Consider the following 12,223-nt stretch of genomic DNA (forward strand, 5'->3'; position numbering starts at 1 on the left):
TCCACCACTTGGTGTGCTGAATAGTGTGTGCACTCTAGCTTCCCGGCCGCCCAACAGAACACCACAAGGAGCAACGAAGGGCCATCTGTGAAAAATAGCTTGCTCGTTAAGAGGCTGACGCTGACAATTTTTTGTCGAACATCGTCACAGGTGTTGAAACACGGGTTCATCATCTCGAAACGGAAACAAAACAGCAATCCATAGAGTGACTCCACACCACCTCTCCTGCAAAGAAAAATTTCAAAGCCGCACCCGCACAACAGCAATGGTCTGGGACTCTGAAGGGGTTATTTTGTATTCTGTTCTCCCTCACGGTGCAACGATCAACTCAGAAGTCTACTGTGTTACCCTCGGGAAATTGAAGAAGAAACAATTTCAGCGTGTTCCTCGCGACAAAAATGCAAATAGACTTCTCTTCTCCATGGCGACGCAAAGCCTCACATAAGTCTGCGCACCCGAGAGGAGGTCACAGAACTTCATTAGACTGTTCCTCCTCAGCCATCCTACACCCCGGATCTCGTACCCACCGTGTTACATCTGTCTGGCGCAATGAAGGATGCACTCCGTGGGAAGTAGTACGTCGATGATGTGTAGGGGGAGGGGGGGAGGGGGAGGGGGATGGGGGGCGTTACTGACGCAGCAAGACGTTGGCTCCGACGTCGGCCAATGGAGTGACACCGGCCGTCCCAGTAAGGTGGCGTAAGACCGTCGGATTCAACGAAGATTATGTTGAAAAATAGGGTTTTGCAGCCAAAAGAGCTGGGAATAATATACTGTATTGGAATTCTCATTAAAACTACTCTGCTTTCAAAAAAAAAAAAATTGTCACTTTCGTTATTGAACGTCTCTCGTGGGTTAGATTAGATGTTTCTACACATTTTTACCACTTCAACAACAAAAGAAAGGAAAGACATACTTAACTGTGCTCTTGTGCATGTAGAGAACATGCTCAACACTGACTCTATTCAAGGTACAAATACTTTACTTCACCACAATATGACACACATATGATCTAATTAGGTAGTTGACTCCCACAAACCTGTCATTGTTAATATATTATACTTGTTTGTGTAAGCTTAAGCATCTAACAGAGTACCAAATTAGACTCTATATAATGTAATGTTACTTCTCTTTTCGACCAATAAATCAATTTCATCGGTTCAAATGGTTCAAATGGCTCTGAGCACTATGCGACTTAACTTCTGGGGTCATCAGTCGCCTAGAACTTAGAACTAATTAAACCTAACTAACCTAAGGACAGCACACACGTCCATGCCCGAGGCAGGATTCGAACCTGCGACCGTAGCGGTCGCTCGGTTCCAGACTGTAGCGCCTAGAACCTCACGGCCACTCCGGCCGGCCATCGGTTCAGGAAACACGTATTATACTGCATCCATGTATTTTACACAACGCCTGTAACTTAACATCTTTACTACTCCATCACTCTAGAAACTAATGTTTTTGTTCCTCATTTAAAGTTGGACCAAATTTTATAAATGCCGACCGTGTGAGCACCATGAAACGTAGAATGTTGTGTGTTGAAGTATTTCCCCACGAACTTAACAGCACTCACATATCGAACTTACTAAAATGTGGATACTTTAGAATGAGTAACACAAATACACGACAAATTCGTCGCACGGAATTATACGCATACGTTTACGCCACGTTTCGTGTTTTATTAACTTCAAAACATTTCATGTATGTTTTCATGAGGATGAAAAAGAAACAAAAACGTCTCTCGTAATTTTACTGCATTTTAAAGGAGAAATTTTTTTTGTTTTTGTAACTTACTGCTCAAAACCAATAAAGATTACAAAAAGGGGCTCCAGAAAAGAAGCAAGAAAAATTGTAATAGACATCTCAATATGAATCTGTAGTAAATCCGAAATGGTTTGATTTAAATAAACTTTTTTAAAACCATACTTGCGGCTGGTTGCTGCTTCAAATTATCAACCTTACAGATGCGACGCTAGTCATGTCGCCGCAGTTTTAACACGTGCCCGCATTTCTGCTCCGGCAGTAATATTGGACGGCTTAGGATCTGATATTACGTGACGCGCCCGGTCTAGTTCATGTAGTTTCACGGATTTCGCCGGCGCGTCTACGAATGCGAAATCGGCGAGCGCTGGTGCGCTGTAGGCCGCTACAGAGCTGTCGGAGCGTAGGTATTTCCCGGGGGAGCGCTGCCGGGACCCGTCCCTTCCTGCGGGATCCCTGGGGCGGACGGCTCGCAAACTGCTGGCGCCCCGGGCGCCCGTCGCCATGGAAACCCACTACGGAACGGTGGCGGCCACAGTGCGACTGGGTTCATAAGGCGCTTCGTAATAATCGTACAGTCTTCTTTCCACTTCTGCACAGCTCAATATTGTGAAGACAAGAGAAAGAAAACGAGGTCTTGTACTCATATACTCACTATCGCAGGTGAGGAACAAAGCAGAACTGCACGCTACTGTCTGAGAATATTCGAGGTAAGTGTACGAGATGTTTCGATATACGGGGTGAATCAACAGTAACTGTACATACTTCGTGGGTCTAACGTATGCATCAAAACGAGAATGAAACCTTAAACAAAGTTTTGTCGGAGATTATTTATTTCACAGTTATGCGTTATAGTACGGATTGAAATATGTCAGTAGAAAATCTTATTATAGTGTGCAAGGAAAATGTTAAGAAAAATGTTTTGTAAAATTTATTTAAGTTCTTTGCATATCGATGGTGACAGTGAAGTACCCGCAACAAGCTCTTTGTTGGCGGGAGGGCCCGCGCATTGATACATAGGGAGCGTGGCGAGAAGCGCGCAGCATTGTCGATACAACACTCTTGAGTCAACCTTTGTGCAGTGAAGTTGTGTAGAGAGACAGAGCGGTGTGCCTGTTCGCCACCAGCTATATATTACTTGAAGAATACTATAATTATATAATATGTAATTATTTATGAATTACTTAAAATCGACGTCATGAAGACATCACAGGTATTTAAGCGCTAGCTGCATATTGTAAGTTCGTTGTTACATTCTTAATCTGTTTTATGTAAACGATCCCCAGACTAGAGTTTTATAAATTGAATCATTATAAAGAGCTAAAAATTTATACTCAATCATTTTCAGAATAGATCAGTTTATCTCAGTCAATATCGAATTATTTTTCATTGAACCCAGTAACCAGAAGATTTAACTTTTGTTGAGTTTTCTCAGTTTTTTTTACTTAATAATGACATTGAATTTTTCACCAGTAACTTCAATCAAAAAACAAATGAATAATAAGTACAGATTTAGCTCACATATTTGCAGTCCCAGTAACTGAATGCCAACCCAAATAATTATCAACAATAGATCAGAGTGAGTATATTTAGACATGCAGTCAGATGACGTTATCCAGAGGCGACCCAGTAAAATAAAAGGTAAGGAAAATATATATGCATGTTTTCAGGTTTACTGCATAGACAACCAGTACTAAGGGCCACGGCGTAAGCTTATATGTTCACGTCGAAATAATAATCTTTTGATCAGTCACATTAATATCGTTACCAATAAAGGCACAAGGCGTACAAAATTGTGTACGCTGAAGACTATCAGATCAGACACGTTGTCAAAAGCAAGTCCACACAGGACTGCAAGGCACAAAAAGTTCAATTCTCTTTCTTTCTTTCATTAGATGGAAAGTACGTTAAATAAGTAAAATTATTCTGTTCTAGACGGGAAGGTTATCGTCTAAACGCATTAAGTTCAATTATTATTTCTTTTATTTATTCCACGGGAAGGTTTCAGGACCACAAGTGCAACAAGATCGACGCAAAATTAATTGTTCTCAGAAAGCAACGACAGGAAATTCAACTCAACGACGTACTGTACGTTTACCCCAGAACATCTTCACAATGATGCCAATGTAGACAAAGTCAGTGACATGCTCAACTTCTTACCGTTCTCGGAATGTAGCGGGCTCCGTTCATCTCATTGCGCACAGTTGTATAGCTATTTTCAGTTCGATGCTGTAGTTGTGCTACATTCTCACTTGCAAGACCGTACACGAGCTTCCTGAGACGATCCCAACGGTAGAAAGTCCAGTGGTTAAGACCCAAAGATCTGGCGGGCCAAGAAACTGGTCCTGCACGACCTCTCGATTTATCGGGATAAGCAACTTTGAGATACTCTCTTGCCTCACGACTGAAGTGTGCAGGAGCACTGTCGAGAAATCAACATCAGTCGATATGCAGGCGAACGCGACACGCCAAAATCCTGCACTGGCCCATTATGTTATGCCTACCACAAATGCCATTACGCACTGTAACTCGGAAATAAGTGTACAGTTGCTTTTGAATCACCCTGTATATGGTGTGAAAGTATATTGTTTCTGTAAAGGAGGAGCATGGAGTGAAAAGGTGGGAAATGGTATAATTCTACGGCTTTACAAGTGTAAATAACGTATCCTGTCCCCCTCCCGCCCCCTCGTCCCATGGCCAACCAACCTCTTAGCATTATTAGTTAGCGAGCGAGGTGGCGCAGAGGTTAGCACACGGGACTCGCATTCGGGAGGACGACGGTTCAAACACGTGTCCGTTCCTCCTGTTTAAGGTTTTCATTGATTTCCCTAAATTGTTTTGGCAAATGCCGGGATAGTTCCTTTGAAAGGGTACGGCCGACTTCTTCCCCATCCTTCCCTAATCCAATGGGACCGATGACCTCGCTGTTTAGTCCCCTCCCCCAAATCAATAATCAAATGGTTCAAATGGCTCTGAGCACTATGGGGACTTAACTTCTGAGGTCATCAGTCCCTTAGAACGCAGAACTACTTAAACCTAACTAACCTAAGGACAGTCCAGAGCTTGTGGTCGTGCGGTAGCATTCTCGCTTCCCGCGCCCGGGTTCCCAGGTTCGATTCCCGGCGGGGTCAGGGATTTTCTCTGCCTCGTGATGACTGGGTGTTGTGTGATGTCCTTAGGTTAGTTAGGTTTAAGTAGTTCTAAGTTCTAGGGGACTGATGACCATAGATGTTAAGTCCCATAGTGCTCAGAGCCATTTTTTTTAACCTAAGGACATCACACACATCCATGCCCGAGGCAGGATTCGAACCTGCGACCGTAGCAGTCGCGCGGTTCCAGACTGAAGTGCTTAGAACCGCTCGGCCACACCGGCCGGCATCAATAATCCAGCCAACTATTATTTCCAGAATGAGATTTTCACTCTGCAGCGGAGTGTGCGTTGGTATGAAACTTCCTGGCAGATTAAAACTGTGTGCCGGACCGAGACTCGAACTCGGGAACTTTGCCTTTCGCAGGCAAGTGCTCTACCATTTGAGCTCTCCAAGCACGACTCACACCCCGTCCTCACAGCTGTAATTCCGCCAGTACCTCGTCTCCTGCCTTCGATACTTTACAGAAGCTCTCCTCCGAACCTTCAACTATTATTTGTTTAAATCACATCGCATGTCTTCCCCTTTGCCGGTTTGCTATACAGGATTACTCGTAAGTACCTTTGGCGTTTCAGGAGGCGATTGTGCAAAAACTACAGGACAGCCAAGAAAATGACACATACCAGTGTATAGGGCATCTCTCCGAATTTTGATTCGTAATACGCTCTGTGGCGTAGCTGCAGCGCGAACCACTCCGAGCAGCCGTGTCTTATTGCTGCATATAATGGTACGTGTATTTCTGCATCCTTGAAATTCGCCATATATGTGTCAATCTTGACGAGTCGGCATACTATTTAGTACCAGATATCAGGTAAAAGTCTCAACAGGGAAAACAATTGTTGGATGGTAAAAAACGTTTCGTGAAACTGGCAGCTGATGTGATGCAAAGAAAACAGGTTGACTGGGATCGTCAGCAAACAATGTGGAGCGTGTGGATGGAGCGTGTGACATCGACGAACATAATCCGCAAACTACCGTATGTCATTTCCTTTCCTGTTCCACTCGAAACTAGAGCGAGGAAAAAATGACTGTCTGGAAGCCTCCTTAGGGATACTGATTTCTCGCATCTTATCTTTACGATGCTTACGCGAAGTGTACGTTGACTGCAGCAGAATCGTTCTGCAATTGGCCTCAAACGCCGGTTCCTAAATTTGCGCGATAGCCCCTGTGGAAAGAGAATCGACTCTCCTCCAAAGATTCCCTTTTGGGTTCACAAAACACCTCCGTAATGCTTGCTTCCTGATCGACTCTAATGGTAACAAATGTAGCAGCACGCTTCTGGATTGCTTTGGAAGTCATCCTTTAATCCGATATGGTTGGGATCCGAACAGTACTCAAGAACTGCTTGCATTAGCATTGTATTCGCTGGCTCCTTTATGGATGAACTACAGTTTACCAAAATTCTCCCAATAAAACGAAGTCGGGCATTCGCCTTCGCTACTACCAAACTGACGTGCTCATTCCATTTCCTATCACTTAGCAACGTTACGCTTAGATATTGAAGCGAAGCGACTGTATTCAGACCTTTCCTACTCATTCGCAACAGCTTACATTTCTCTACATTTAGGGCAAGCTAACATTCATCACACCAACTACAAGTTTTGTGTAAGTCATCCCGTATATTGCTACCGTCACACAACGACAACACCTTCCCGCACACCAGAGCATCCTTGTTGCTCACCCGGTTCCTTAGGTCATTTACATATAGAGAATAAAAGTGTGGTGTCACCGCCAGACACCACACTTGCTAGGTGGTAGCCTTTAAATCGGCCGCAGTCCGTTGGTATACGTCGGACCCGCGTGTCGCCACTGTCTGTGATTGCAGACCGAGCGCCACCACACGGCAGGTCTAGAGACTGCCTAGCACTCGCCCCAGTTGTACAGCCGACGTTAATAGCAATGGTTCACTGAGAAAAACGCTCTCATTTGCCGAGACGATAGTTAGCATAGCCTTCAGCTACGTCATTTGCTACGACCTAGCAAGGCGCCATAGCATTTGATATTTATCTTGTGAAGCATGTACAGTCAAGAGAGATGTTAACCAATTGTGGATTAAAGTATTCTACCAGTTACGTCCGTTTTTCTAAGTTCTCATTTCCTTGTAATGTTCCAGATCTCACGCCAGCCTGCGTGAGCTTAACGCGTGTCTTTCGGCATCCTCGCATGGTGACTTGGCTGTCTTGCCAAGTCACAACAAAAAGCAGTCCTATTACTCTTCCCTCGGACACTTCTATCGATGCCCTACTCGCCGTTGAGGACCACGTACTGAGTTCTGTTACGTAATGTCTTGGAATCACTCACATATCTGGGAACCAAAACAGTATTCTCGGTCCTTCGTCAGCAGTCTACGGTGGGGCACCGTGTCAAATGCTTCCCGGAAATTTAGGTATGTAAAATCTGCCTTTTGCCCCCCATCAATGGTTTGTCGAATATAATGTGAGAAAAGGGCAATCTGAGTTTCGCGCAAGCAGCACTTTCTAATTTTGTGCCGATTAGTGGACAAAAGCTTTCCTGTCTCAAGGAAATTTATTATATCCGAACTCAGAAAGTGTTAAAGAATTCCGCAGCAAACCGATGTTAACGAAATTGGTCTGTAATTAGGTGGGTCAGTTCTTTCACCATTCTTATACACAGGAGCCAGTTATGCTTTGTTACATTCGTTTGGGACTTTTTGCTGGGCGAGAAATTCGCTATAAATGCAGTCTAAGTAAGCCACCACCGCCGTAGAGTAGTTTCTGGAAAACCGAATTGGGATTCCGTTGAACCTGGCCACTTATTTGCTTTCAACTCTTCCCTTTGCTTCTCTACGGCAGAGATGCTAGTTTCTTCTAATTCGTCAGGAGCCCAGAGAGATCCATGACACTTGCGAGCAGAGAACTACAATACAACAGCCAGCTGTCTGGCGCAATCTACGCAAGGTGTAAAACCATATCGGCTGGAGTTCATACATGCGCTGAATGCTTGGGACAATGTGCTCGTTCTGATGTTTATTACTGTAAATGTAAATGTCGGGTAGACTGTTCGCCGGGTGCAAGTCTTTCGATTTGACGACAGTTCGGCGACTTGCCCGTCGATGGGGATGAAATGATGATGATTAGGACAACACAACGCCCTGTCCCTGAGCGGAGAAAATCTCCGACCCAGCCGGGAATCGAACACGGGCCCTTAGGATTGACATTCTGTCGCGCTGACCACTCAGCTACCGGGGGGCGATAATTACTACCGTAGGAAGACGGTTCTTTACAGAAATTTGTTTACAGTGACGAAGCAATGTGCCCTTTGTATAGTAGGATGGATAGTCATAACGTACCTGTCTGGGACACAGAACATCCACTCGAGGTTGTGGAAGACATTCGTGATTCAACCAAGTTTTAGGTTACATGCTCTTCAAAAATTTATGGACAATTTTTCTTCTCGAATACTGCGCAACCGGACATGCTGCAGCAATGGTTTATGCCACGATTACAGTGAGACAGTGAAGACCTCAATTTGCAACAAGTCAGTGATCCACTACACTTTCAGCCGTTTGTGAAAACCTCAGTGCCATACTGCCTCAGCGTAGGGTTGGAGGTGCTTCTCATCTTGACTCTATTCGTCTTCGGTGGCTTCCGCTGAACCTAACTTCACTCCACGTAATTACTTCAGATGGGGTTACGTCAGGGACTGTTTTGTTCTCTTCCACTGACAATTAATTTGGAAGATGTGCAAGGAAGGATAATTAATGGGGATGTTGATATCAACCGTGACATGTCGGGAGGCGTACAGGAAGAGTTCGACTATCTTACTGACTTTTGTCGCGTTACAAACGGTGTGAATACTGTGCACCTGTGCTGTGTGTTAAAAACTTGGAGGAAAGTTCTATGTGCTGGTACGTCATTTTTCTGCATGTCTTGCAGTTTTATATTCTGAAACAACAATGTGCGTATGAATAACACTGTATCTGAATGTGTCAATAAAGCAAAATAGTGTTTTTCGTTAGTTGTTGAGTATTTTAGGGAAGATAAATTTTAGTCTGAAACCTTTGGAAACATGTTTGAACAAGAAGTCAGCAATCTTGTATCCTGTAACTCCAAAAAATTGTTCAAAAAATTCAGTGAGCTGATGCATAAATAGATAGAACGACAAATATTTTTGGTGTTTTGCTGCTACATATATTTAATTACCAGTTGTATTCAACCTCAGAATTAAAATTGCGTTCCCACGGAAAAGAAAAATGGTAAAATTTAATTATTAAAATCAATATAAGTAACCAAACAACACAAATAATTGAAAAGTCAAATAATTCCTCAAAAAGATTTTGTTTGTTGCATGCGAAATATCTTTTTTACATAAAACGCTTGAGATCTCGCTATATCTTAAATATATTACTATATATCACGAAAACACTCTCTATATCATTGGACGCAAAAGTTGATACCACAGAGTCTTTAACCTGGTGTTCAAAGACTTTCAGCAGCAAAACTACGTCTTATTTTCAGTCAGTAATGGATGAATCAATATCCTGTAGCATCAGTTGTTAGATTAGCGTCAGCAAGGTACAGTCAATGATAAACACAAGTCTTTCCAGACGATCAGGTAACACTGCAGCCAAATATTAAACTCGCCTTTTTTTCCAGATGGTGATGCAGAGATACTTTTAACTAATTCTTAATTGCCACACTAATGGCGTAGATAGGAGGAATATAAATATTTAATCACCATTTGACTTCAGTTCTTTCATTCATGAAGATTAATTTAGTGATGAACAAACATATTGACCCTCAATGCGAAAAGGAGCTGCGTACAAACCTTTCAGTCACTGGCTGTATACCCATGATGGATATTTGGAAGTCTAAAAGGCGAAGACCCGATAGCGCAAAAGAAGCTGCTGTTTTAAAATTTTCTATATACGTTTTTAGTCATACCGTGGACGACACTTTTCATTCAGTTTTTTTAATTTAATTTGTTATAAATTATGTTTAAGGCATGTTATGGATATTTCATGGTGTTATTTACTATAAATTACATTTTTCTTTCAAAAAATTATATATATTTCCATAACATCATAATTTTGCAATTTGAAAAAAAGGTCTGTATACCGAACCCATAATAGAAGAACATCAAATAACACAGGAATATGTGGAAAAGGATTAAATGAGAGAAAAGTTATGTAATTTTCAAGATTATAATAAATTTTTTGGGCGTTTTCATTGTCAAATCCGACGGTCCTGTTGTTGGATGTTCCTGTATGTTTCCTTTCCGAGAGTTTGATTATGGAGCTTACAAGAAAAAGAAGAAAAACCTTAATCAACTTTCTCCATACACTTCCTCCTTAAAGGCTGCACAATTTATTGCTCTTTGCCAGTTGCAAAATTGTTTTTAGCAAGTCAGCGCAAGTAAGCGCAGAAACATTCACTCAAAACGTCAGGAATAATTCTTTTACTTCCTCAAATCTTCCGTACGTAATGTTAGAAATAACCTTCGTCAGTGACATTTTTGGTACAATCAAGTATTTATACGCCTTTCCAAACCCAAAATTTATGTCTTTGTTTAGTTTGTTTATTTCCTTATCTTCGCCCTAGAGACAGAAAAAACAAACCATATAAATTTCCTAGATATAGATCACAAAGAAAAATAATCAACACTCATTCAGCATTTACTGGAAAAACTCCAAAACAGACACAATTTTATATCGATCATCTAGCCACCCACAAGCGCAAAAAAAATCTAACATCACCTGGAACCACTTGACAAACATAACTAAAACAAGGAGTTGGATATGATTGTTCAGATAGCTAAACACGATGGATACCAAGAATACCTAGTAACAAATATAAACAAGAAAATCCGGAAAAACATGAAAATTAAAAAACTATATATACGAAAAAAACATCACACCACACAAATGCAGTGACCCACAACACCCACCACAAACACCCGTACACCATCACCACCACACTACACAACAAGAGAACAACATAGAAACTCAACACAGAAGCTGGTACTTAGTTACAAACGGAAACAAAGTGGCACACGGAATCGGAAACATCCTCAAGGAACAAGGAATAAAAATAGCATGCCATTGCATCAATTCTATACAGAAATGTCTAAAAAAGGAAGATGAAATTGGCATGTACCGAAAAGCTGGCATTTACCAACTCCAATGTAACAGCTGTGATGCTCTATACCTAGGACAGACAGGCGAACTTTTGAAATAAGATTTAAGGTACACGAAGATGCATGGAAATATGGTACTAGCCGTCCAACATGCCCAAAACACCTCTAATAAGAAAACCACCACCCTACACCAATAGAAACGGACATGAAAATAGTCAGATTCAGCTACAAGAAACATCTCTTAAACCTACAAAAAACTTCCAGATTCAAAAAGAAATAATAGAGAAATACACATAATAAATGACCAGATAAATATCAGCAACCAGACGCTCTTTAAAATAATAAAACATATTGTTGAGAAAGAACAAACCCTAGACACCACAATACAATTCCTCAAAGTAGGCAATATCTTCAGCCTTGACCATCCACCACTGTACCATAGTAAAGGAATAAGTTACACACACAGTAGCAAAGACATGTTAGCTCAGACCTCCCTTCGCACACACACACACACACACACACACACACACACACACACAAAGGTAATTACTCCAACTTTAAAATAAAATGTAAAACATGTACTCTCTCTCTCTCTCTCTCTCTCTCTCTCTCTCTCTCTCTCTCTGCTCCCCTACCCGCCTCCCCCCACATCGCCGACGAAATTGGAAAACATAAGCACTCACAGAGCGACGCTTCAACAACCACCAGAACAAACAAAAGACGAAAGGATCCCGCAACAGCAAAATGAAACACACGAAATAGCGAGAGGATAGTGATACGTCCCAACACAGAAATATGGATATATTTAGTGCAGTGAAAATGCTGCGTGCAAAAACTGAACACACACGTAGATTACGAAGAAGAATGCAGTAAACAACAAAAAACCGTGAGTAACGGAAAAAATAAAAACGGTTTCTAGTAGTAAGCAAAGCGTGCGAATTATTCATGATTATAACAAACAAAATTGCAAGAGAAAAAACCAGTTTGTTATAGTGACCACTGAAGAACTTTAGAATAAAGGGAAACGCGTCTGGTATTGATAAATAAGTTTCTTACTTCATTTGTAAAGGGCGGAAATTAACGTTGAATAATTTCATTGTTTTATTAACTGTGTTATCTTTGACCTCAGGACATTGTTGTTCTGGCTGCTATGGAAATTCTTAACAATGAAGAAAAAGGTTAAGGTGATATTTTGCACGACAGGCACGTTATCTGTG

The sequence above is a fragment of the Schistocerca piceifrons genome, chromosome 3 (genome assembly GCF_021461385.2).
Source record: "Schistocerca piceifrons isolate TAMUIC-IGC-003096 chromosome 3, iqSchPice1.1, whole genome shotgun sequence".
NCBI classification, from domain to species: domain Eukaryota; kingdom Metazoa; phylum Arthropoda; class Insecta; order Orthoptera; family Acrididae; genus Schistocerca; species Schistocerca piceifrons.